This window comes from Giraffa tippelskirchi, chromosome 4 (genome assembly GCF_054371585.1).
Source record: "Giraffa tippelskirchi isolate mGirTip1 chromosome 4, T2T-mGirTip1v1.2.pri, whole genome shotgun sequence".
Lineage (NCBI taxonomy): Eukaryota > Metazoa > Chordata > Mammalia > Artiodactyla > Giraffidae > Giraffa > Giraffa tippelskirchi.
The window spans coordinates 23,751,613-23,779,261 of NC_137278.1; the positions used below are offsets into that span (position 1 = coordinate 23,751,613).

Sequence of the window (27,649 nt, forward strand, 5' to 3'; positions counted from 1 at the left end):
CATTAATGGAGTGCTAGAATTTTTCAGCCCTACCTTTTGAACTCTAGGGAGAAGGGAGGAGTTGGAGATTGAATTCAATCATCAATGGCCAATGATTTAGTCAACTGTGTCTATGTAGGGCTTCCCTGGTGGCTCAGTGGTAAAGAGTCCTCCTGCCAACACAGGGAACACAGGTTCGATTCCTGACCCTGGAAGATCCCACATGCTGCAGAGCAACTAAGCCTGTGTGCCACAACTGTTGAGCCTGTTTCTAAAACTCGCCACAACTACTAAGCCCATGTGCCACAACTACTGAAGCCTTCACATCATAGAGCCTGCACTCTGTAACAAGAGAAGCCACCACAATGAAAAGCCCGCAGATCATAAGGAAGAGTAGCCCTCACTCACTGCAACTAGAAAAAACCCTCACGCAGCAACAAAGACCCAGTGCAGACAAAAAAAAAAAGTCATGTCTATGTAATGAAGCCTCCATAAAGACTCAACACGACAGGGTTCGTAGATCTGATGGGTTGGTGAACACTTGGAGATTTGGACAGAGTTGAACCTACAGAAAGGGAAGGGAATCCTCTGCCCTCTCTCCATACCTTGACCTACACGTCTCTTCATGAGTTGTACTCTTTTATAATACTCCACTAAACTGTTATTAGTAAGTGCAACCTTTCTGAGTTCTGTGAGTTGCTTTAGCGAGTTAATCAAATCCAAGGAGAGGGTTGTGGGCACCTCCAATCCATAGTTGGTAGGTCAGAAGCATAGTTGATAACCTCAGTTTGGGACTCATATCTGAAGTTGGGGAGAAGGGGGCTTGTAGGACTGAGCCCTTAATCTGTGGGATCTAATGCTCTCTCCAGGTAGGCAGAATTGAGTTGAATTTTAGGACACCCAGCTGGTGTCCCAAGCATTGCTTAGTGGTGTGTGTGTGTGGGGGAAACATTATTTCACCCATTGTAATTGGTCATCATAATTCAACATGGGACCCAACAATTGAGCTGTTACTCTCTTATGGTTCTGTGCTAGGGGATACATATGTTTAAGTCTTGGAGTCTGGGAAAGGTGGGTTGATGGAGAGTCAAACATGACAAATATGAAGATGATTGTGACACAGAAAGCCCTCTGGAGGAGAGAGGTTCAGAGACTGTGAATCCTAGGTGAGAGATGCTTGGCTCAGGAGGTTGGAGAAAACTTCCCAATGAAAGCGTGGAGATCTCTGAGTGGATTCAGACCTTTATTAGTTGAATAACATGGTTGCCCCTGGGATTCCTGGAGTCTTACATAAGCTGCAGGAGCCCATTTTTCTTCATCAAGGGACTGGCTTGAGGTAACCTTCCAGTCTGGAGTCTGCCCTATGAACACCATTCAGTTTATCACACATGTAAGACTGAACTTTATTCCCTGGATGTGGGGCTCAAGGGTAAGATACAAACCAACTTACCAAGGCTCGTTATGTGCCCCAAATTGTGCTGTTTCTCAAGCATTTATTTCATGAAAAGCTCAGTATAATTTTAGGAGATGACAAAGGAGCCTGGCCTGCTGCTGTCCATGAGGTCACAAAGAGCTGCATGACTTAGCTACTGAACAACAACCAACGATCTTAATATTGTTTCTACTTTATTTATGAAGAAATCTGGAGTTAAGAGAAATGAAGCTTCTTGTAAAAATACCTGCCATCTGGCCAGAGACTGAACCATGGTACATAGAGACTGAACCATGGTCTGTTCGAACTACAAGTTTATACTCTCTGCCACTAAGATACATTGTGTTCCATTTTCAGGGAAATCATGATGTTTTGAACATCCTGAACATGCACTTCCACTCAGAATTTCAGACCAGCTCAATCTTTGCCCTGGGTCCACCCCACAAGGTAGGAGGAAGTCTGGGTTCATACAGTGCAACCTCTAGTCCTGAGGCTTCAGGCAAACGCCACCAAAATGAACAAGGATTTCACTCTAAGCCTTCTCCCAGAGTACCAAACATGAAAGGACAATAGAGAAAAGAGGACTTTCTCCCTACTGCCCAAAGCTATGAGTTGGTTAAGGAAACTGATAGAACAGGAGGGGACCCTGAGCCCTGAGGTTTATTAGTCCCATCTTTGAGCTGATCCAAAGTGTAAGCATTCCAGACAAAAGCCACACACCACAGGGCTGAGGCCCCACTGTTCTCCCTGTGTTTGCCCCACAAGACAGATCCTGCGGCCTCAGAAAGAGTTATGAGCTCCGGCATCCTGTAGAGCAGGGAACAGACATCTCCCCTCAGTCAACTGCCCTCGACTTGCTGAAAACATGATTCATGAGAACTATTGCTTTCTTCAGAAGGACGCTTTGGCTCTGCTTTGAGCCCAGGAATAGACCGGCCACAATCAACTCCCCTGAAGAAGTGGTTTCCCCACCGCATAACTCTTCCTCGTGAGGACAATGGCTTTTTTCAGTGTGGTAAAGGGGAAGTTTAACCAAAGGAAAAACTGAGCCCACACTGATAAAACAGCCAGGTTATCAAGGGACTGCCAGACATGGGAGCTGTGGCACCCTGGCCTTGTGGTGACTTCAGGAACATCCTTTGTATAGGTTTCCCAACTGCCCTTCAGCATGGAAGCGTCACCTCAAACTACTCCCCAACTTTCTCCATGTCTCACATAACTGTATTTACCAAGGTTCATGATTATATGCTAGGCATAACATGTAAAACAGCCCCCTTTCTGGGGGCAGCCTTGTGTGGTATTGCAAAAGCCACTATGACTTGGTGTTGGCTATTGAACACCTACGTTGCGCCAAAGAACTGTCTTAGATGCTCATGTTTGTTCTTCTATTAACCCCCCCAAACTCCACCAGGAGAGCAGTGTTTGTCTATTTTTAGAAGCAGGTTCAAAGAGTCAAGCAAATTTCTTAACACGGATAGTGACAGAGCAGGATTTAAACCAGGACTGTCTGATGCAAAGGAATATACTTAGACCGTCCCCCAAATGTCTCTGTCTATTTTAATATGTGAACCAGGCCTCAGAGCAAAGAAAATAGAAAGCACATATGTTTTTGTGTAGCATTCAGACAAATCTGAAGTTTCCTCTAAATCGAAAGTGTAAAGGTTTTTGGGTTAAGAAACAGAAATGTCTATGTGTTGGGGTTCCACATGGAGAGCTTTGTCCCTCGAGGTGACACCTTTACTTGGCAAGACCTTTTGAGTGTGGTGATGGAATAATGCAGAACACCAAGAATATTCTTTTTTCTTCCCCCAAACTAGGGAAAAAAGTGACCCAAGACTGACTTTCCAGCCACTCTTCCTTCCCAACCAACCATGGCAAGTCCCAGGGAGACCCCCCACACACACACACCGGGATGCCTTGTTCCCCTCACAGGTCAGTGTTTTCCTGGTCCTTCTGGAGTAAAACATACGTGCACTCTGAGAGCAGCAAAACCAAGAGGGCCCCAGAGATCACCTCACTCACCTTCCTGCTACTGCCTCATCCTCCTCCTAGCTTAACCACTTCACAGTGAAAGAGACTCCTTACCCATATAAGCATATATTTTGTATTAATTTTATTAGACAAATTGACTAGATGAATATTCATTTGAGATCTTATGTAGTAGGCACCCTTAGAGATTATACAAAATGGTCTTTAAGAATATGGGAAATTATTAGAATGCCTATCTTTCTTCCTTAAATTTTTATTTGATATGTGGCTTATAATATGACAAATTAACAGGATAGATAAGAGTGTTAATTTAAAAAGGAATATACTAATATATATGCATATAAATGTATATGTGAATACACAAATGAAAATACAGGCATCTAATCCAAAAGTATTTTAAACAGATAGAAAATGAAAGTGAAAGTCGCTCAGTCATGTCCAACTCTTTGTGACCCCATGGACTATACAGTCCATGGCATTCTCCAGGCCAGAATACTGAAGTGGGTAGCGTTTCCCTTCTCCAAGGGATTTTCCCAACCCAGGGACTAAACCCATGTCTCCAGCATTGCAGGCGGATTCTGTATCAGCTGAGCCACAAGAGAAGCCAAGGAGTACTGGAGTGAGTAGCCTATCCCTTCTCCAGAGGATCTTCCCGACCCATGAATTGAACTGGGATCTCCTGTACTGCAGGCGAATTCTTTACCAACTGAGCTACATGGAAGCCCCATTTGAAACAGATAAATGTATATTATTATAAAAGCTTCAAGACAAGCTTCTTTTGCAAAAGACCATTGGAAAGATTTAAACACTGCATTTGTGTCTGACCCTAGGGAAGGGGAAAAAGGATGCAGAAGGAAAATATGTTATTCGATATCAGGAATATCCCCTGGAGGAGGGCATGGCAACCCACTCCAGTATTCTTGCCTGGAGAATCCCATGGACGGAGGAGCTTGGTGGGTTATAGTCCACAGGGTCGCAAAGAGTTGGACATGACTGAAGTGACAAAACACTCACGTATAGTAACAGCAGCAGCATTAAATAAACAAATTCATTGTATGGACATTTAAATTGTCATTAGATATTACTATTTTAAATTATTTAGCTGTTATTAGTAGCAGCACTCTTTGTTATTGTTCAATCACTCAGTCATGTCCGACTCTTGGCGACCTTACTGACTGCAACATGCCAGGCTTCCCTGTCCTTCACCATCTTCCCGAGTGTGCTCAAACTTATGTCCATTGAGTTGATGATGCCATCCAACCATCTCATCCTCTGTCACCCTCTTCTCCTCCAGCCCTCAATCTTTCCCAGTATCAGGGTCTTTTCCAGTGAGTTGGCTCTTCGAATTAGGTGGCCAAAGTACTGGAGATTCAGAGTTCTAGCCATTCTTTTCTTTTTTGAAGTATCTGAGAAGTTGCATCTAGAACATTATTTCTAAGAATTTTTCTGTACAGTGAAGGTCCAACAATGCTGGGATACTTCCCACATTCTCCCAACAAAGTCCCTCTATACTGTTCACGGTTTAGGGCTGAGAAGGGAGTGGTAGGAGTGGGTTGGGGAACTGACCTCAAGCTCTTCTCCCAACTGTGTGCTCCTCTTTCCTCTTATCCTTCATTCAGAGAATTGGTGCCTTATGCATCCTCTTGGGGTCAGCCTAGGGTTCTCTTGCTCCTTTATCCCCAATATCCACGTATCTGCAGATCATCAAAATGCCCTCTAGAGTCTAGCTCCTAAATATTCTGTCTGTTGCCTCCTCTGCCTCGGCTGGTCTGATCTTACCATCCAGTCAGTCCACCATCATTTATTGCCTAGAGGAAAACATTCTAACCTTACTCTCTGCTTCTCGACTCACTATTCAAACTCCATGCTACAGAGAAACTTTCTAGAGCATAAATGTGATCCAGTTACTCCTGTTGTTGAAATGTCCCACATCAGTCTCTCATTTCCTGGCCTGGTAATTATGCCCTCTACCTTCTGACCCAAAGCCCGAGTTCCCTTTGCTCTCTGCAATGCTGCCTACATTCCAGCTGTACACCATGCCATTAACTTGTTTCTAGACCTTTCTTCAAAATGCCCATGCACTCTTCCTTGTCCTTCTCTAATGCATAATCTTTCTTGTGCTTCCAAGTCTTGTTCTATATTATCTTTGTGACCATGGGAAGAACTGAACACATCCTTTCCTGTGAGCATAAAGTACCATAGCTGTTACCAGTCTGCTGTTGCTATATATTTACATATGTCTATCTCTTCTAGTGGACCAGAAGCTCCTTGAGGATCAGGGGCCAGATCCTATTATTACACTTTCTACCTCAGCAGCTCCATACAGTACTGAGCACTCCAATAGCTCAGCCAAATTCCTTCCTCCACTGCAGGTCATGATCCATGAGCTATGGCATGACCTTCACTGGGAAGTTTAAGGGCACTCAGACAGGTAATGGCTCTTATTGGATCCAAACATAACTCGCTCACTGCCAACATAGCTTCATTAAGGGTTGAAAAATGCACATTGCTTTAGAATCCGGAAACAAAGCCCCTGAGATAAAGCATAAAAATGCTGGTCAAAGTAGCACTCTAGAGAGCCAGTACCACTCCTTCACACTTGGGCTGAAATATAAACACTTGTTCTCTATCCTTAACCTCAACCAAACCCCAATTCCGTGGACTGTAGCCCACCAGGCTCCTCTGTCCATGGGATTCTCCAGGCAAGAATATTGGAGTGGGTTGCCATGCCCTCCTCCAGGGGATTTTCCCAACCCAGGGATCAAAACCATGTCTCCTGCATTGCTAGTGGATTCTTTACTATCTGAGCCACCAGGCAAGCCCCCCTCCCCAGGTATATGTGGGAATAGAAAACACTGTTGGAATCAGCTGGTACATATGGGAAAGGGAAACGGAATACAGCAATATGGAGATGCATTTCAGAACTTTCCTCATTCTTTGGATCTAAGAGCAAAGTTGTTTGGAATGAAACCCCAAAAGATATTTGGGAGGAGACAGCTAGAGAGGAGCTATCTGATTTAGGGGCATCCATTGGTCATCATCAGGATAAGGTGGTTAGAATAGTTTTCCTACCCCAGTCGCCTTCTTCTACTTCTTTTTAGATTATCTCATGTACTCTTTCTTCCTGCCTCTTAGTTACTCAGCCCTCAAAGGCATGTCAGTTCCTCTATATTGGATTTTAGCATTAAGTCCAGACCATGGGAGAGAGATGGAACTAGAGGAAGAAGAAACTGAAGCCATGAAAGGGGAGCCCAATTAGCTGGCTAATTCTCATGCTTAGACTCAATTGTAAGGCTTTAAGGAACTTTACTAGCAAGGACAAGGGATTGACCAGTGCTCTGAGAAATCAGCTCCAGCTGCTGCCAAAGACAGATCTCCTTGGCCCTGGCTGTAACTCAATGGGTGGGAGCTGTTGCTGCTGCTAAGTCGCTTCAGTCATGTCTGACTCTGTGAGACCCCATAGGCGGCAGCCCACCAGGCTCCGCCGTCCCTGGGATTTTCCAGGCAAGAACACTGGAGTGGGTTGCCATTTCCTTCTCCAATGCATGAAAGTGAAAAGTGAAAGTGAAGTCTCTCAGTCGTGTCCGACTCTTCAAGACCCAATGGACTGCAGCCTACCAGGCCTCTCCGTCCATGGGATTTTCCAGGCAAGAGTACTGGAGTGGGTTGCCATTGCCTTCTCTGCAATGGATGGGAGAACCCTGCATAATTCCTTCCTTCCCTCTGACCAGATCTCTGTGGCCTCATCCATAGACTGGAGAGACGATGCTTGTCTTCTAAAGCTAATAAGCTGTCTGCAGCTGGAATGTTGGCTGAGCCCTGGTGTCTGGTTAGCTGTATTGAAAGCAAGAAAAGAATCTTGGGTGGATTTAGGACTGCTATATATGGTTGTGTAGACTATGCTCTGCTCAACTTTAGGAGATGACCTTTGCTCAAATGCTATGTGACGATAATCACATAAAATCTGTTGTAAGTGGAAGCCCCAGAGTTGAGTGGTGCATGAGCTATATAAGTGAGGAGTAGCCTTGCCCACGGAGAGCTTCAGCTATGCCAGAGCAATCCTGGATCTCTGGCAACCTAACTTCCTTGGTTTAGTTAGACGAACTTAATTTCTGGTTAGAAAGGATACACATAAACTCTGAGGACATTTTCTTCTAAAATGAAAACTGAGACCTATGTTTGACAAAAGACTTTTCCTGGGAGATTCTACAAACTGATATTGATGTGCATAACAAAATCCAACAAGTGACAATTTAAAGAAAGTTGTTGGTGCATTGGAATTTTGGGGGTAACATGGACTACAGATAGTTATTACTCAGTATTTTTGGAGTGTTGAAGCTAATTGATAGCAAGGATCCACCACTGCATGAAATGTGTGGCTACAAGGATACCACAAACCAGACCTCCACCCTCTAATCAAGCCAGGCAGAGTTATGGTCTTGCCCCTGGATCTAAGGAAAGTCTCCAACAAGCTGAGCAGGGAAAACATCTCCCAGCCAAAATATGTCCATGGTGGAGTATATTCTCGGCCTGGATATGACTCAGACCCCTCCCCAGATCCTTCTGCTCTGCCCATCTGCATCTCTGCCTTTTCTTTTTCAGTCTGAACAAACTCTGTGTGATCTCCTCTTTTCTCATAGCTTCGATTACAGGACGTAAGCTAATGATTTCCACAAATGATTTTATCTCCAGCCCAGGTTTCTCCTCTAAGCCCCAGAGTCATACCTCTAATCAACCAATGTAGTTCCTCATTCGTGTCTGACTCTGTGACCCCATGGAGGTCTATAGTTCGCCAGGCTCCTCTGTTTATGGAATTCTCCAGGCAAGAATACCAGAGTGGGTAGCCATTCCCTTCTCCATGGACAACGCTAATTGAATGTGCCATACTCAAGCCTCATTCCCTAAACTCACTTTATCGAGAGAAACTGATTTCTCTTTCTCCTTGAATCTGTGAACAATCGGTTCTTAGCTTGGAGATAAACTGGTGAGATATACATGATTCATATTGACTCTTAAAATTCCCAATCTCCTCCATTCTACAGATGGGGAAAAATGAGACCTGAGGTTGACTGAGCCCAGAAAGTAAAAGTCTCAGATAAGGTCATTTTTAATAAGTAGTACATTTGTGCTCTAAATCTACATGTTTATGAAGCCCAGATCTATACTTTTTTAGCACAAGACTCTTAGAGAAGGTAGACTTAAGTTACAATAAGTCATTTAACCATATTGGCATTTACTATAAGGACATTCATTGGGAGCTTTAGAATCGTGGGGGATAAAAGACAAGTTTAAGTATTAGTTGAAATATTCATCATAACCGCAGCTCTCTGGGTTTCGGGTAGCAGTTACTGCCTCGAACCACCAATTCCAGGCAAGCAGCCTCCAGAATTTTGGTTTCAGGTGTGTAAAGGTAGGCCTCAACGACAACAACAACAATAACAAAAGTTTTCTCCCACCAATACTTAAAATTTACGGCCAATAGAAATGTCAAGGTATGTGTTGTCTTAGGGAAATTGCATTTACTTCTGAAAAACCCAAAGTTTGCAAGGGATAGTTTAAAAAGGCTTGAGACATATCTGTTTTGTACTTCAAAAGCCATTTGGTCCTGGGTCCAGCAGGCAAAGTGGTTATTATGGTTCCTTGTGGGAGAAGGCTGGTGAGACTGGAATGTGCCACTAAATACGAAACCCCATCCGCAGAGCTCCACTTGCTCCCGCTGTTCTGGTGGGGCTAATTGGAGGAGAGCAACCTTTTTGAGAAAGGAAAGAAATTTCTGGATTTGAAGCAGATGTCTGGACCTTGCTGAATCTACAATGCAGGCTTTTAAAAGAAATATTGCAATAATTAAGAGTCCGGTTTGAAGTCAATGTGTTGCTGTAAAAATTAAGGATGTTTATAACTGTGGGAAGGTTCTCTTTAAAAATCCAATTCTGACTCCAGTTTGCTAGCAAATTGCATCCTGGCCCCGTGGAAAGAGTGATCTGGGGATCTGTTTCATAGATCAGGATGCTCTTTGTCCGATGCAGTGGAGGATATTCATTGCTGTTTATGAAATGTAGATAGGAGTTCTCATGCATCATCGTGAACATGTATGGAGTTTTAGAATGCAGAAAGATAGCTGGACATTTGGAACCAAACAGAATGTTTTCTCAGTTGACTTTTTTTAAATAAAATGAAGATTAAAAAAAAACCCAAAAGCCAAACAGAAAAGAAGACTTGGCTTTCCCTGTGTGGTCCCTGGAATGGGAAATCTAGTATTTGCTAAAATTACCACAGTTTCTCAGATATTGGTTAGTCATGAAACACCATATTATACTCAATTTCAGGTTATTCAAGGACAAGAAATTAGACAATGTATGGATTGAGTTTCCCTGCAGTCATGGATAATTATTAAGGATCAGGAAAAAATAATTTGATTTGCATATGTCAGAAAGGAAAAAGGAGTCTTAACTTTATCATCAGTTCAGAAAAAGACTTCAAGTAGAAAACTCTATAGGGAAAGAAAATTGGAATTAAATATATCTGAGAGCAAATCCAGTTTCTATTACTTAGTAGTTTTGTGACCATACAGTTTTCAAACCTTGATTCCTCAGCTATATGGGGGATAGTAATTAATACCTACCTTTTATTGTTATTTTGAAAACTGGTTTTAATAGGGTACGTAAAGCACTTGGGCTTCCCGGAGTAGCTCACATGGTAAAGAACCCACTTGCAATGCCGGAGACCTGGGTTGGATCCCTGGGTCGAGAAGATTCCCTGGAGAAGGGAATGGCTACCCACTCCAGTATTCTTAACTGGAGAATCCCATGGACAGAAGAGTCTGGCAGGCTACAATCCATGGGTCTCAAAAAAGTCAGACACAACTGAGTGACTAAACACACAGTAAACCACTTTTCAAGTCATGGGCATACTATCTATGGGTGCATAAAAAATAGTAACCCACCCCAAACATACTCACAATGCACATACACACTCTCAACACACATTGCTTTATCTGCAAGGCTATGATTCTGTATTCACATATTAGTAGGTTGATGTCATGGCTGAAACAATATAGCTTATGGCAGTTCAGAGGGAAAAGGAAGGAAAGTATATTTGTTGTTGTTGTTCAATCACTAAACTGTGTCTGACCCTTTGCAGCTCCATGGATTGCAGCATGCCAGGCCTCCCTGTCCCTCACTCTCTCCCAGAGTTTGCTCAAACTCATGTCCATTGAGTAGGTGATGCCATCCAACCATCTCATCCTCTGCTACCCTCTTCTCCTTTTGCCTTCAATCTTTCCCAGCATCAGGGTCTTTTCCAATGAGTCAGCTGTTCAGAACACATATTAGAGACAGCTAAATGTTCCCTAGTATTCCTTCTTTTTGTAATAGAATCCCAAGTTCTAGGTGGTGGCAGGATTGTTTAGCTAGACGCTACCTTGCTTGCAGTGAGGTATGCCATGTGACTGGATTCTGTCTGAAGAGATGTGGGTAGAAGAGATGATATGTGCAATTTCTACATTATGCCACTTGCCCTCTACTTCCTCTTTCTTGTCTCTTGTGAGTAAGAATGTGTACACAATAGTGGTGAGTAGATTTTTCTCTGTAAATAAAGGCAACGCCTCAGTGGAAGATGGGACACCAAAATATAAGGAGTTTGGGTTGCTGGGTGACTGTGTTTCCTATGCCTCAGGGACCATCTACCACTTCAGACTTTCACATGCAAGAAAAAGAATAAAGTTATTTTACTTTAGTCACTTTTATTTTGCTCTTCGTTAAAGCACTTAGATTTACATTTCATTACAGAAACTTATCTTTATTGTGTTCTAAAACACGAATTAGATCATGTCAGTCCCCTCCTCTGGAAAATTCTGTAGTCCCTCATTGCTCATCAGTGAAGTTCATTTAGGGTGCCTTACATGTGACTGAGCTTCCCAGGTGACTGTGTGGTAAAGAATATGCCTGCCGATGCAGGAGACCCAGGAGATGCAGGTTCAATTCCTGGGTTGGGAAGATCCCCTGGAGAAGGAAATGGCAACCCACTCCAGTATTCTTGCCTGGGAAATCCCATGGACAGAGGAGCCTGGAGGACTACAGTCTATGGGATTGCAAAGAGTTGTACAGGACTGAGCATGCACGCAGGTACATGTACATATGTGACTGGTGGCAGAATGAAGAATGACCCAGCTCTGTGGCAGAGAAGAGAACAGCCTGGCTGCAGTCATGGGTGGACACTGATGAAAAAAGGAAGACTAAAACAACTAATGAGGGGCTTTATTTGATTACAAAGCAACTTCAGACTGTTAGGCTTAGTAATTCTCAGGATTTTTATCTGGCCAGGCTGAATATGAAATCATTCTGTTTGGTTAATTTATTCACAGGCCCTGATTTTTCTTTTCTTTTCTTTTTTTTTGAGGTCCCTTTTGAGTATGCAAAAACATTAGTACTGGGTGTATTTTTCAAGCCCTGCCTCAAAGGTCACTTGATTGGCTTTTTTTTTCTTCCAGTTTTATTGAGACATAGTTGACATATAGCACTGCGTAAATTTAAGGTGAATAGCATAATGATTTGACTTGCATCATGAAATGACTACCCCAATAAGTTAGAGAATATTCATCATTTCATACAGACACAAAATTAAAGAGAAAATTTTTTTTTCTTTTGATAAGAACACTTAGAATTTACCCTTTGAACAACCTTCACCTATAACATACAGTGATGGCAACCGTATATATCATGTTTACATTACATTGCTCAGTTCAGTTCAGTCACCAGGCCTCCCCTGTCCATCACCAACTTCCAGAGTTTACTCAAACTCATGTCCCCTGAGTTGACGATGCCATCCAACCATCTCATCCTCTGTCATCCCCTTCTTCTCCTGCTTTCAATCTTTTCCCAGCATCAGGGTCTTTTCCAATGAGTCAGTTCTTTGCATCAGGTGGCCAAAGGATTGGAGTTTCAGCTTCAGCATCAGTCCTTCCAATGAATATTCAGGACTGATCTCCTTTAGGATGGACTGGTTGGATCTCCTTGCAGTCCAAGGGACTCTCAAGAGTCTTCTCCAACACCACAGTTCAAAAGCATCAATTCTTCTGCGCTCAGCTTTCTTTATCGTCCAACTCTCACATCCATACATGACCACTGGAAAAACAATAGCCTTGACTAGACGGACCTTTGTTGACAAAGTAATGTCTCTGCTTTTTAATATACTCTCTAGGTTGGTCATAACTTTCCTTCCAAGGAGGAAGCATCTTTTAATTTCATGGCTTCAGTCACCATCTGCAGTGATTTTGGAGCACCCCCCACCCACGCCAAAACAAAATGTGGTCCACTGGAGAAGGGAATGGCAAACCTCTTCAGTATTCTTGCCTTGAGAATCCCATGAACAGTATGAAAAGCCTAAAAGATAGGACACTGAAAGATGAACTACCCAGGTTGGTAGGTGCCCAATATGCTACTGGAGATCATTGGAGAAATAACTCCAGAAAGAATGAAGAGATGGAGCCAAAGCAAAACAACACCCAGTTGTGGATGCGACTGGTGATAGAACAAGGTCCAATGCTGTAAAATATTGCATAGGAACCTGGAATGTTAGGTCCATGAATCAAGGCAAATTGGAAGTGATCAAACAGAAGATGACTAGAGTGAATATCAACATTCTAGGAATCAGCAAACTAAGATGGACTGGAATGGGTGAATTTAACTCAGATGACCATTATATCTACTATTGTGGGCAAGAATCCCTTAGAAGAAATGGAGTAGCTATCATAGTCAACAAAAGAGTCTGAAATGCAGTACTTGGATGCAATCTCAAAAACGACAGAATGATCTCTGATTGTCTCCAAGGCAAACCATTCAGTATCATAGTAATCCAATTCTATGCCCTGACTAGTAATGCTGAAGAAGCTGAAGTTGAATGGTTCTATGAAGACCTACAAGATCTTATAGAACTAATACCCCAAAAGATGTCCTTTTCATTATAGGGGACTAGAATGCAAAAGTAGGAAGTCAAGAAACACCTGGAGTAACAGGCAAATTTGGCCTTGGAGTACAGAATGAAGCAGGGCAAAGGCTCATAGAGTTTTGCCAAGAGAATGCACTGATCATGGCAAACACCTTCTTCCAACAACACAAGAGAAGACTCTACACATGGACATCACCAGATGGTCAATATCAAAATCAGATTGATTATATTCTTTGCAGCCAAAGATGGAAAAGCTCTATACAGTCAGCAAAAACAAGACTGGGAGCTGACTGTGGCTCAGATCATGAACTTCTTATTGCAAAATTCAGACTTAAATTGAAGAAAGTAGGGAAAACTACTAGACTATTCAAGTGAGACCTAAATCAAATCCCTATGATCATACAGTGGAAGTGACAAATGGATTCAAGTTATTAGATCTGATAGATAGAGTGCCTGAAGAACTATGGACGGAGGTGTAGAACATTGTACAGGACCCAGTGATCAAAACCATCTGCAAGAAGAAGAAATGCAAAATGGCAAAACGGTTGTCTGAGGAGGACTTGCAAATAACTGAGAAAAGAAGAGAAGCTAAAGGCAAAGGAGAAAAGGAAAGATATATTCATCTAATGCAGAGTTCCAAAGAATAGCAAGGAGAGATAAGAAAGCCTTCCTCAGTGATCAATGCAAAGAAATAGAGGAAAACAGTAGAATGAGAAAGACTAGAAATCATTTCAAGAAAGTTAGCGATACCAAGGGAACATTTCATGCAAAGATGGGCTCAGTAAAGGACAGAAATGGTAGATACCTAACAGAAGGAGAAGATATTAAGAAGAGGTGGCAAGAATACACAGAACTGTACAATAAAAATCTTCACAACCCAGATAATCATGATGGTGTGATCACTCACCTAGAGCCAGACATCCTGGAATGTGAAATCAAGTGGGCCTTAGGAAGCATCACATTACATTGCTAGTAGTTATTCATTACTGGAAGCTTATTCCTTTTGACCACCTTCATATGATTCTCTTTCCTCACTTCCTCACTCTGGCGACATGATTATTAAAGACTTCTCTCATTGCATTGAATTATTTCAGTCACATTGAATTGTGAGTTCCACAATGTTCCTCAGCATTTAATTACTCGTTCATTAACTCAGAGTTTATTAATTTAACAGAGTCTTATTGAGCACTTACTTGGTGCCTGGTCTGTGTTAGATACTGAGAATGAAAGTGAAAGAATTAGTCTCTCAGTCATATCCAACTCTGCGACCCTATGGATTGTAGCCTGCCAGGTTTCACTGTCCATGGAGTTCTCCAGGCAAGAATACTGAAGCGAGTTGCCATTCCCTTCTTCAGGGGATCTTCTCAACCCAGAAATCAAACCCAGGGTCTCCTGCATTGCAGGCAGATTCTTTACCATCTGAGACACCAGGGAAGCCTGTACACATAAAAACTATCCCTTATTGTCATGGAATTTGCAATCCAGAATCTTTAATACTCATTGTCAGTAACTGGTCTTTCCCTTCATGACAAGTCTTTGGCAAGTGCTGTAAATGAGAGATTAACATTTGTCTCTAGGAAAATATGATCCACGGTTATTATTAAGTGCAATCCTCAGTTGGTTTTACCTTGTAACAGATAGTCCTGTTGCATGCTTCGCCCCATCACTAGACAATGCGTTCTTTGCTAGTAGAAACTATGTTGAATTTACCTCTAGTTCTCTTTCTCTCCACAGCAAATATTTCTTTCCTGTGGGTGTACATGTGGGCTCAGTCATGTCCGACTCTCTGAGACCCCATGGACTACAGCCTGCCAGGCGCTTCTGTCCATGGGATTTCCTAGGCCAGAATACTGGAGTTGGTTGCCATTTCCTTCTCCAAGGGATCTTTCCGGCCCAGGGATCGAACCTGCATCTCTTATGTCTCCTGCATTGGCAGGCGGGTTCTTTACCACTGTGCCACCTGGGAAACCCATATATTTCAGGCCTAGTGCATAGTAATGGAGAAGGCAATGGCAATCCACTCTAGTACTCTTGCCTGGAAAATCCCGCCTGGTAGGCTGTGGTCCATGGGGTTGCTAAGAGTCAGACACGTCTGAGCGACTTGACTTTCCCTTTTCACTTGCATGCATTGGAGAAGGAAATGGCAACCCACTCCAGCATTCTTGCCTAGAGAATCCCAGGTATGGGGGAGCCTGGTGGGCTGCCGTCTATGGGGTCGCACAGAGTTGGACACGACTGAAGTGACTTAGCAGCAGCAGCAGCAGTGCATAGTAAATACTCTACAAATGTTTGCTGAAATTAGAGCCATTCAATGAAAAGATATGCTTTCAAAATTAAACATCTCCATTCTATAAAACCAGAGCTACTCGAGGAACCACTATTTATTTCTCAGTCATTGAGCACCATCGAATTAAGGGAATAATTTTAAACCAAAAAACAATCATATTTGCTCCAGTACTACTGCTCGCTTTTCCTTCACAAATGATAATAGATGGTGATAATTCATTCTTCTCGTTGTTTTCCAGGAACATTTTTTTTTGTATTGGATTGGTCAAAAATTTAACCTGAATGAACTTTTTGGCCAATCCAATAACTGCTAAAATACTCAAGTGGTTTTAACACTTCATGTATAAAGTAGAAACTGAGGTGCATGGATAAAAGTTATTTTGAAAATAACTTTGATTTTTAAAATATTATTTTCAAGATAATTTCAATTTTCATTACCTAAATTCTCATTTACACAAAAGAGAAAAAAAAATTCATCTCTAGAGACACTCTTAATCCTAACTCATTTTGTTCAGAAAAGCATAAAATTAGTTTAGAAAATATCCTTAAAATGCATTCTCATCTTCTAACAAAATACCAACTACAATACTATATTAATTTTTTCAACAATTTAAATCAAGTCTAATATATAGTGACACATATAGGCCAGAGCAACACTGTCTGTAAGATATACCAATCTGTCTAAACTCCCAACCAATAAAAAAAAGATTGAAAAACTAATCTCAAAGATTGAGTGTAAGGAAAGCCTTAAGATATCCTGCAGAGGTCCAAAGAAATACCTAAAGAATGTATTAGATAGAAACACTTGCCTAGTATTAGCCTCAGTTACACATGACATTGTTAGCAATTACCCAAAGTATGAAGACCAATGAACTAACTTAGGCTTTTATTGGTGACTTAAAATTTCAGTTGAAAGGGAGAAAAAAGTCAAAATAGTTGTCACATTAGAGGAATACTCAATAGTCTTCTTTATTTTTTTAATTTTATTGGAATGTAGTTTGTTTACAATGTTGTGCTAGTTTCTGCTGTACCACTAAGTGAATCAGTTATACACATACATATATCCATTCTTTTTTAGATTCTTTTCCCATATAGGTCATTATAGAGTATAGAGTAGGGTTCCCTGTGCTATATAAAATGTTCTCACTAGTTATCTGTTTTACATATAGAGCACATTTATGTCAATTCCAACCTCCCAATTTATTCTTTCCCCCTTGGTAATCCTAAGTTTGTTTTCTATATCTGTACTCTGTTTCTGTTTTGTAAATATTACAAGTTTATTTGTACCAATTTTTTAAATTCCACATATAAGGTGATATCATATTATATTTGTTTTTTTTCTGACTTACCTCAGCATGTCAATCTCTAGGTTCATCCAAGTTGCTGCAAATGGCATTATTTTATTCTTTTTTATGGCTGAATAATATTCCATTGTGTATATGTACCACATCTTCTTTATCCTTTCATTGATTGATAGACACTTAGATTGCTTACATGTCTTTGGTATTGTAAACAGAGCTGCCATGAACGTTCCTGTGTATGTATCTTTTCAAATTATGACTTTCCTTGGATATAGGCCCAGTAAAGGGCCTATATCATAGGCCTAGGTCATATGGTAGTTCTATTTTTAGTTGTTTTTTTTTTTTTTTATAAATTCATTTATTTTAGTTGGGGGCTAATTACTTTACAATATTGTAGTAGTTTTTGCCGTACATTGACATGAATCAGACATGGGTTTACATGTGTTCCCCTTCCTGGACCCCCCTCCCACCTCCCTCCCCATCCCATCCCTCTGGGTCATCCCATTGCCCCAGTCCTGAGCATTTGTCTTATGCATCGAACATGGAATGGTGTTCTGTTTCACATGGAAACCTCCATACCACTTTCCATAGTGGCTGTAACAATTTACATTCCCACTCAACAATGTAGGAGGGTTCCTTTTTTTCCACGCTCTCTCCAGCATTTACTGTTTGCAGATTTTTTGATAATGGCCATTCTGACTGCTGTAAGGCAATACCTCTCAATCCTCTTCTTTAGCATAAGATGTTCCTTCTGCTTAGACAATTAAAATCACTTCTTTATTGACCTTCCTGCCTCCAAATCCCCTACATACAATCCCTCCTGAATATTGAGGCCAAAATGAACTGTCTAAATTACAAATTTGACTCTGCTGTTCTTCTTCTTAAAATCCTTTAAAACTCTCCATCACTTTCAGGTTTCACAAGATAGTATATATCAGTGGTTTCCAAGCATGGGCCAAGGGACCAGTGCTGGTCCATACTGTGATGTTTTCATTGGTCCATGGCTAAATGAGGCAAATGAAGGGCAGCATGGCAAATAAAGCTTATTCAACCTATTAAAAACAGTATTATTCTAAGGTTACTATCTGTCTGACTTTTTTGAAACTCTTTGTTTCATGAGATAATGTTACTGGTAGTCTTTTTTTTTTTTTTTTTAATGCTGTTTTTCAGTAAATTAAAAAATTGGCCTGACCAGGGCTCTGTGAAATTTCTTGCTGCCTGAGCCTCCAAGATCATCCCATTGACCATGCAGACCTTTCTGAATCTCTGCCATGTTCTCCAGCAGAGGAACTAAGCCTGTCTCAGGAAAATGGGCACCCTTCTCTGATTGAAAGTGCCCATTTGTCTTTGGAACTGGGCTGGGGTCACTCTGTTTTCACAGAAGCAGATGCTTTAGGTATAGACTTATTCTACCCACCTTTACAGATGAGGAAATGGGGACGCAGAACAGTCAGCTCTGTGCTCACAATGTGGTTGTTAAGAAGGGGAAAAGAGGAGATGGGAACTTAAATAATAACTCATATTCATTTGTATCTTTATCCCCACTGCCTAGAAAAGACCTGGCACATAGGGTTCAATTGGCAAATGTCGAGTATGTGAATGATTTTTCACTTTTTATCGTTTAAGATATAGTTTATTATTTTTTCTGACAATAAATATACTTTGCTTTATGAAATTCACACATGCTTAAAGAATAAAAAAGAAAGAAAAAGTGATCTGAAATTCTTCCACTGAGAAGTAACCTTGTGTAAACATTTTGATGACCATCAATGTACACATTCATGGTAAACATACACTTCCTCCATAAAAATGTTATACAAATGAAATATGAAACATGTTTTCCATAACCTACTTTTTCACTCAACAATATCTCATGGATAATTTTTCCAACCAAAAATTATAGATCTGAACATTGCAATATGAAGAAAATCAGATTATTGTGTCATTTGGATGTACCACGGTTTAACTAACCATTTCTTTAACAGCATCCTACAAATACTGATACATTTTTTTAAAATTTTCATTTAGTTCAAAAATATTTTATAACTTTAATTGTGGCTTTTCTTAAACAGAGGTTATTTAGATTATCTTTACATTTTTAAATACTTGGGTGATTTTTCAGATATGATTTTTTTATTGATTTCTAGTCTGACTCTGCTATGGTCAGAAAGCATATGCTTTATGGTTTTACTTTGCTTAAATATTTTAAGATGTTTTATAACCCAGAATATGATGTGCTTTAGTGAATATTTTATGTACATTTGAACTTATTTGTATTCTACTACTTTTGAATTATGTTTTCCATGTGTATCAATTTAGTCATATTGATTTAGATCTGGATCAATTCTGCTCTTATACTTACTTTTCCATTTATTTTTCAATTCCTGAGAGAGAAGTGTTGGGATATCCCAATATAATTGTGGATTTGTATGTTTCTTCTTGCTGTTCTATCAGTTATAGCTTAATGCTTTTAAAATCTCTGTTATTTGGTTTACACAAATTTAGGACTGTTCTATCTTTCTGATTAATTTATTTTATTACCTTTATGGAAATCCTTTTATATCTCTGGTAATATTTTTTGTTCTGAAATTCCTTTGATATCAATAGATGTGTCATCTTCCTACGGATTAGTGTTAGCATAGTGTATCTTTTTCTATTCTTTATTTTAACATATCATATATTTATATTTATACTAGGTTTCTTGTGGCAAGCACATCCTTAAATCAATAGGGTTTTACTTTTCTTAGCCAATCTAATAATCGCTCTGCATATTAATTAATGACTGATAAATAATTTAATTTAATATAGCTATTGTTATAATTAAGTTTAATACCTACTAGCTTGTTATCAATTTTCTACTTATCTGTTTTTGAACTTTTCCCATCTTCACCAGTTTTTTTTGACAGGATTGTTATGTATGATTTAGGATTTCCTTTTATCTACAATTTCTTTTATTTTTAATTACTTACATTTCCCCTTTTAAACTTTGTACTATTATCATACAGCTTTATGTGTTATAAACCTATTACATAGTTGTTACTTTTTTATTTAAACAACCCTTTAACTTAAAAAAGCTAAAAAAAAGGAAGAGAATATCTTTTCTAATTATCTGCATATTCAACAGTTTCCATAATCTTCATTCCTTTATATAGATCCAAATTTCTACCTCGTATCATTCTTTTTGGCTTAAAGAATTTCCTTTACCATTTTTTTTAATAGCACACATCTGATGCAACTGTATTCCTTTGTCTTTTGTTTGCAAAGTCTTTATTCCATCTTTATTTTTTTAATTCATTAGATAATAAATTCTACATTTACACGTCTTTCTTTCTCTACTTAAAAAAACCACTCATTGTCTTCTATTTTGCATAACTTCTGTGAAAAGTCTGCTGTGATTTGTTTGTTCCTCTGTTTACTGTGAATTTTTTTTCCTATCTGCTTCAGAAAGTTTTATCATTGGTTTTCAGAAATTTCATTGTGTTGTGATTTGAGGTGATTTTCTTTGTTTCTTCTGTTTAGATTTATGGAGCTTTTTGGGTCTGTGTGTTTGTAATTTTCATCACATTTGGAAAATTCTTCAGCCATCATTCCCTCCCATATTTATCTCATCTTTCTTGGGATTTGATATTGTTTCATAAGCACTGATGCTTATGATGTTTCATAAGCACTGGCTAATTAATAAATTAATTCAGCATCAGTTTCACCATCAGCATTCTTTCTGTATTTCATTTTGGTTCATTTCTATTGCTATGTTTCCAGGTTCATTGATGATGTCTTCTGCATGTCTAACGTGCTGCCAGTTCCTTCTGGTGTATTTTTTGTTGTTGGATAATGCATTTTTTCATCTCTTAGAGTTCCACTTGGGTCTTTTATACCTTCCTTTTAACTTCTCATCCTGTTAATGTTTTCCTTTACATTATTGAATTGCCAGAGTGTATTTATAATACCCGTTTCAGTGTTCTGATGATGTCATAATATCTGTCATTTCAGTGTCTGTTTAGTGGATCATATTTTCCAGCTTCTTTATTTGCTGTTGACTTTTTGTTGGATGCTCTGCATTGTGCATTGTATGCTGTTGGATTTTGGATTTTGTTGTAATCCTTTAATTAGCAGGCAACTTTTTTTTTTTTTCTGGCATGCAGTTAAGTTGTTTAGCACCAGTCTGAGCCTCTTCAGAATTGCTTTTATGCTTTGGCAGAGAAAACCTACAGTAACTTAGTCTAGGGCTAATTTAGTCCCATTATTAAGTCAATACCTTGTGGATGACTATACCTACTGTTAACGGTCCTATGAGCTCTCAGGATGGTTCAGCCTGCTGTTTGTGTTGCCCCTCTCTCTTCTTACCTACTCATCTCATGGAGCTTTCCTCATGCATGTAGACCTCACTAATCAGTCAAAGATTTGAGGGGGTTCTTTGCAGATCTCTAGAGCTCTTTCTGCAACCTCCTCCTTTTCAGCATCCTGCCTTACAAATTCTAGTCCTGCAAATTTGCTTCCTGGAACTCTGATGGCTGCCTTCAGCTCATTTTGGTTTGATTTGGGTTCTCCGTTATGCCATGTGTCCTGGAAACTGCCTCCAGGCAGCAAATTGGGCAATTGTGGGGCTCATCTCTTTTGTTTCTCTTCCCTCAGGGATAACAGGCCTGCTGTGCTTGTTGTCCAGTATCTGAAACCAGTCGTTTCATGCATTTGTCTGGTTTTCTAGCTGTTTGTGGTGGAAGCACAATTCCCATAGCAGTTAATCCTTCATGGTCAGAAGCAGATGTTGGCATCAATATTTTAAAACGTTCTCTGGGTTATTCCACTGTGTAGCTGGAGTTGAGAATCAGTGCTTAGACATTCATCAATATCAGTTTTATTTATTTTTTAAATTCTTGTCAATTCTTTAGAAGAAAAACAATGCATATTTTTCACAGCCTTTTGTGACACTGATTGGCTTTTCATATTTACTGGTCATTTGCATTTTTTATAGACTAACTTGTTTATAATTTTTAAGCTATTTTGTTATTATTGTTGAGAGATTTGCTTTTTCCTTATAGGTATACATTTATATTGTTTGTCATTTACACTGAAAATGTTTTTCCAGTAGATTGAGAGTGTTTTCACTTTATTTATGGTGGTTGTGGTGCGGAGGCAGGTGAGGGAGAGGTCGCAGATATGCCATGCAGATGCTTCTAATTTTATATGTAACCCATGTACCAGTTGCTTCCATTACATTTTCTGAGTTTCATTCCATCTTGTGAGAGATGTTGTTCTCTAGCTTAGTAGATGGGTTTATTTTGTTTTCAATATTTTTCTTTAGGAACATCCATTTCAGGGCACACCGTCAAGAAAAGGCTTCTGGTAAGTGATACTTTCCTTTCTGGTTAACAGGCTCTCAGAAATCTGATAGAAAATAATGAATCCTATGATCTCAGAAAACTGCATGTGTCTACGTATGCTCCAGGTTTGCATATAAATTCCTTATCTTGGACCCCTGGTTAGTGACCCCAACCATAGACTGACCCTTCAGTGCCATCTCTGAATGTGGGGATCAGGAAGGTCATTCCAGGCTTCCTGGTAGTCACCTGGGAAGTGGCATTGTTGTGGAAGGAGCTGTCACCAGGGCATTTCTTGCTGGACTCCCTCCCACCCTCAGAACACGCAACACATGCTCAGTCTGACTCTTCTGTGATCTCATGGTCTATAGCCTGCCAGGCTCCTCCATCCATGGAATTTTCCAGGCAAGAATACTGGAGTGGGTTGCCATTTCCTCCTCCAGGGGATCATCCCGATCCAAGGATCAAACACACGTCTCTTGTGTCTCTTGCACTGGCAGGTGGATTCTTTCACAGTGGCACCATCTGCGAAGCCCCACTTTCAGACAGGGCTGCTTTACTCTTCAGTGAAGTGCACAAAGGTCTGAGTTAGGAATTTGCAAAAGACTGAGGTCACCTGGAGGTCAGTGGGATTCTGACCCCGGCAGGTCAGCCCAGGTTTGGTCCTGTATATGAATTCAGTTCTCTTCTGGGTTCTCCTCTAAAGCCTTCAGATTCCCAGACCGCTTGGAATTCACATGATTTTCCCAGCTGACTTTGTTTTCTTACCTTGCCTCCTTCCTTTAAGTGATGCAGGAAGGCCAGAGGAGCTGCAGTGGGAGAAATATCCTTCCCCCAGGTGAGATAAGACTGTGGTAAACTCTTGCTTTTGCAGTGATTATATTGCATTGCACATGTTTACAACACATTGTGCACCTCAAACTTATGTAATAGTTTATGTCAATTGTATCTCAATTTAAAAAAGAAAGTTTGTCTCCTAGAGACAAGGCCTCTGGACTGTTTTTAAATGAGCACTTTCCCCCTCTTCCTGCCAGAGCTGGAGAGGATCTTTCTTGGCTTTTCACCATGAGAACCTGGTGAGGTTTCCAGAAGTAAATCCCATCTATGTCCCACAATGCAACTCTACCTGACAGTTGCCTGAGGACCAGCAGGCATCAGAAATGTCTTCCGGAAGAGATTGAACTTTGTGGCTCCTTGACTCCCAACTGGGATCAGGCTTTCCTGGAGTTGAAAGGGAAAGGTGGCAGTGGAGAGAAAGATTTGACAGGTAGATGGGGCCCAGGCCAGGAGAAGGACTTTGTACCTTCTTCAATGGGGCTTCCCTCATAGCTCAGTTGGTAAAGAATCTGCTGCAGCGCAGGATACCTGGGTTCAATTCTTGGGTTGAGAAGATCCCCTGGAGAAAGAAATGGCAACCCACTCCAGTATTCTTGCCTGGAGAATCCCATGGACAGAGGAGATTTGCAGGCTACAGTCCATGGGGTCGCAAGAGTTAGACATGACTTAGCACCATAACCACCACCACCTTCTTCAATGTCCATTCTCTAGAGAGTGGGGAACCATCTAATAAAAGATTGGAAAAAAAAATGAAGGAGATTTTCAGATTTGCATGTCCAAAAGGCCATACCATGCAGGTGTATTTGAAGGGAATGAGTTAAAGTCTATTGCAGTCACTGAGGCCATAGATTGAGTGCCCCCAAACCTCTTCGCAAAAGCTTTTCTTGGAGCCTCTGCTTAGCACAGCTGGTCCCTCTCTTCTTCCAAGGAGGTACTGAAGGATAACATGGAGATGCCTTCAGAACTCCCTTTATCCACCATCAGGCACAGGCATCAACGTGTTTGTGGGTAACTGCTGAGCACAGTCTGAAGTGAAGCTGCTCAGTCGTGTCTGACTCTTTGCAGCCCCATGGACTGTAGCTTACAAGGCTCCTCCGTCCATGGGATTTTCCAGGCAAGAATACTGGAGTGGGTTGCCATTTCCTTCTCCAGGAGATCTTCCTGACCCAGGGATTGAACCCGGGTCTCCCTCATGGTAGGCAGATGCTTTACCGTCTGAGCACAGTCTAGTCAGATGTTAATCACTCCAGGAAACACTTATTTGAAATTCTTAACATGGGAACAGTTCTGTTACACTATGAAAGACTGGCAAAATATAAAAAGAAGCTGGTTTATATGACTAACTTGAATGTGCCATTTAAGCTAACTAGCAGTGACTTATGCAATTGTTTTGCATCTTAGGAGTCTCCACACAGAAATGGACTCAGAGAAGTAAGAGTTTATACAGCACAGGCTCGGGTAACATTAGGCTAGCTGGGTACCCAGGCCAGATGTCCCAGTATCACAGTCTTCAGAACATCAAGAACCTGCCAACCATGGTTTGGACCAGTTCCCGGCCTTCAGGAAGAAGCCACTGCCATTTAACTAATGAAGTCATTGCGTCACTGAGACACCAGGCAAACAGACTCAAGTCCCTTAGAACCAAACATTTCGATTATTTTACAGACCTCAAGAAATTCTTTCTTTAACAATAAAGATATCAATCACACTTTAAGGTACACTTTTATTCTAGTAATTTGACTTCCCTGAATTGATATTAAAAGATGAAAGGTTAGCATATGTATAGCAATTGAATAAAGATTTGGAAGGTTAGGGGAGAGACAAGAAGGTAAAGAGTTTAATAAGTCCTTTTCTACTGGGAATCCTCTCACCAAGCTCATGCCTGATATACAACATCACTGGATAAAGGATGTTAAAAGTTAATTGATATTTGCTTTGTCAGATGTCCTTAGTATCCATGGGAGATTGGTTCCAGGAAACCCTCCTGACCACAGCAGATACCAAAATCTGCAAATGCTGTAGTACCTTACATAAAATGGCATACCATTTGCCTATAACCTACACAGCATCCCATACACTTCAAATCATCTCTAGATTACATATAATATCTAATACAATGTAAATGCTATGTAAGTAGTTGTCAGCATGTGGCAAATTCAAGTTTTGCTTTTTGGAGATTTCTGGAATATTTTTTCTAAATATTTTAAATCCAAAATTGGTTGAATCCATTAATGCAGAACCCATGGATACAGAGGGCACACTGTCCTTCAATAGGCTTTGGCCATCATTTATCATGGTTTCAAGCATAATCAGCAACTAAGAAGGTTCAGTTCAGTTCAGTTCAGTCACTCAGCTGTGTTGACTCTTTTCAACCCCATAGACTGCAGCACACCAGATCTCCCTGTCCATCACCCGGAGTGTACTCAAACTCATGTCCATTGAGTCAGGGATGCCATCAAACTATCTTATCTTCTGTTGTCCCCCTCTCCTCCCACCTTCAATCTTTCCCAGCATCAGAGTCTTTTCAAATGACTCAGTTCTTCGCATCAGGTGGCCAAAGTATTGGAGTTTCAGCTTCAGCATCAGTCCTTCCAATGAATATTCAGGACTGATTTCCTTTAGGATGGACTGGTTGGATCTCCTTGCAGTCCAAGGGACTCTCAAGAGTCTTCTCCGACACCACAGTTCAAATATTCATGTTAATAGTCAAAATAACACTTTTATTTCAGTATATTGTGCTCCTGGGTTCAAGGCAGCACAGACTGAAATGCCTTCGTTTCTTCACAGAACAGAATATGCATGTCCTCCTGACTCCAGTGGGTATGAAAGATGCCTAGAGTCCTCTGCAATAACATTTACAAACATTCATGATGACTGTTCCTAGAACTGCTTTGAAATTCGGAGCTTCCCTGAGACACAGTGTTGATTTCCTCATAAATTCTTGTTATTCACTAGGTAAGCACTTTCACCTACCTAGGCTTTTCCATCCTGCAAAGGATCATACTTTTTATAGATGCTTAGATCAGCACCTTCTATCAACTGGTAATGTGGGAAGAAGCTCACATTTTGAGTCAGAAAGACATGGGTTTAAGTCCACACTCTATCACCACTTACTTGCTGGAACTGAGCAAATCACTTCTCTTTGTGCTTCAGTTTTGCTGTTTTATCAAATGGAGGTACAGTCAAGGGTCATTTTGAGAATCAAATGAAAAAACAAAGAAAAACTGTGAAATCCTTTTATAAATCTTAAAGTCTTATGTAAAAGGAAAAGATTATTTCTACATCATGTAAAGAATTTTATCTAATGCCAGTCTGTCCCCAAGTCTACTATATTATTGCAGCACCCTAAAAGAAAATGCCTAAAGAGAGATGAAGAAGGACAGACAGCACTCAAATTTGACAGAGTATTAAATGGAATATTGATGCAGTACAATGATCTACACATTTATTACTTGTGGCAACCTTACTTGTGAAACATTGCTTGTGCATGCTAAGTTGCTTCAGTCGTGTTCGACTCTGTGAGACCATATGGACTGTAACCCACCAGGCTCCTCTGTCCATCAGATTCTCCAGACAAGAATACTGGAGTGGACTGCCATGCCCTCCTCCAGGGGTTCTTCCCGACTCAGAGATCGAAGCCAGGTCTCCTGCACTGCAAGATTCTTTACTATCTGAGCCACCAGGGAAGCCCTATTATTATCATTATTACTATTACTATTAAGCCCTATGATGGTGATGATTAAGCACTATTATTATTATTATATTACTGAGCCTAAAGTCTTTGTATAGCCTTAAATCTATAACTGATAGAGTTCGAACGTCACTGGATGAAGCAGAATGATATTGAAAGACTCAGCGCTGATATTTTAGAACATGATCATTCTAAGCAAAGACAAAGAAAATTAATTTTAAAGGTTGCAAAAATATACGAATCTGGGACTTCCTGGCTTTCCAGAACTTAATGATTCTAAACAAAGAAGAAAAAATTGAAACTGCTTAAAGAAAAGCACAGCAGGGCTTGTTACTGTACAAGGTAAGGAACCATGACGTGTGCTGGGTCCCTAACATTTACCCAGTAGTTACAATGGCATCTGAGTCAACTGAGGTTCAGGGCCATAGAAGAACAGGGTGTACCTTAAAGACAATGGATGGAGCAGGAGAAGTTACTCTGCAGAAACACGGAGCCACGAGGACTTGCCCCTCTAGGGGGTCCACCCTCATTCTCCTCCAAAGATGCACTTTCCCAGATGCTTTAATCTCTAAAACAAGCCTCTATTATGCTGAAACGCTGGGACATTGAGGGGACTTCCATGGGATGCATTCCAGCTAAAAGATTTTACTTGCATATCGAGGATCCCAAGCAAAGATGCAACATCAGTCAATCAACATGGGGAGGAAATGTCTCAAGGGAACATGTAACTGCCTATAAACCTCCACAGAAGGAGCACATTTGTTCTGTGTACTTCTGGGGTCAGAGTCGGGGCCATAGATAGATGGAAATTATATTGGGGCAGATTTAGATCCAATGTAAGGAAGAAATTTCTCATCACAAAAGCCATTCA

At 40.6% G+C, this 27,649-nt stretch overlaps 1 long non-coding RNA gene across 1 annotated transcript; it reads left to right on the forward strand.

Moving 5' to 3' along the window:
* Positions 1-1,025: 1,025 nt before the first annotated feature.
* On the forward strand, positions 1,026-24,801 carry LOC145544894 (uncharacterized). Its single transcript, XR_014081691.1, has 4 exons — positions 1,026-1,145; positions 23,038-23,088; positions 23,285-23,517; positions 24,489-24,801. It is a non-coding gene; the product is annotated as an uncharacterized LOC145544894 (long non-coding RNA).
* Positions 24,802-27,649: the final 2,848 nt, after the last annotated feature.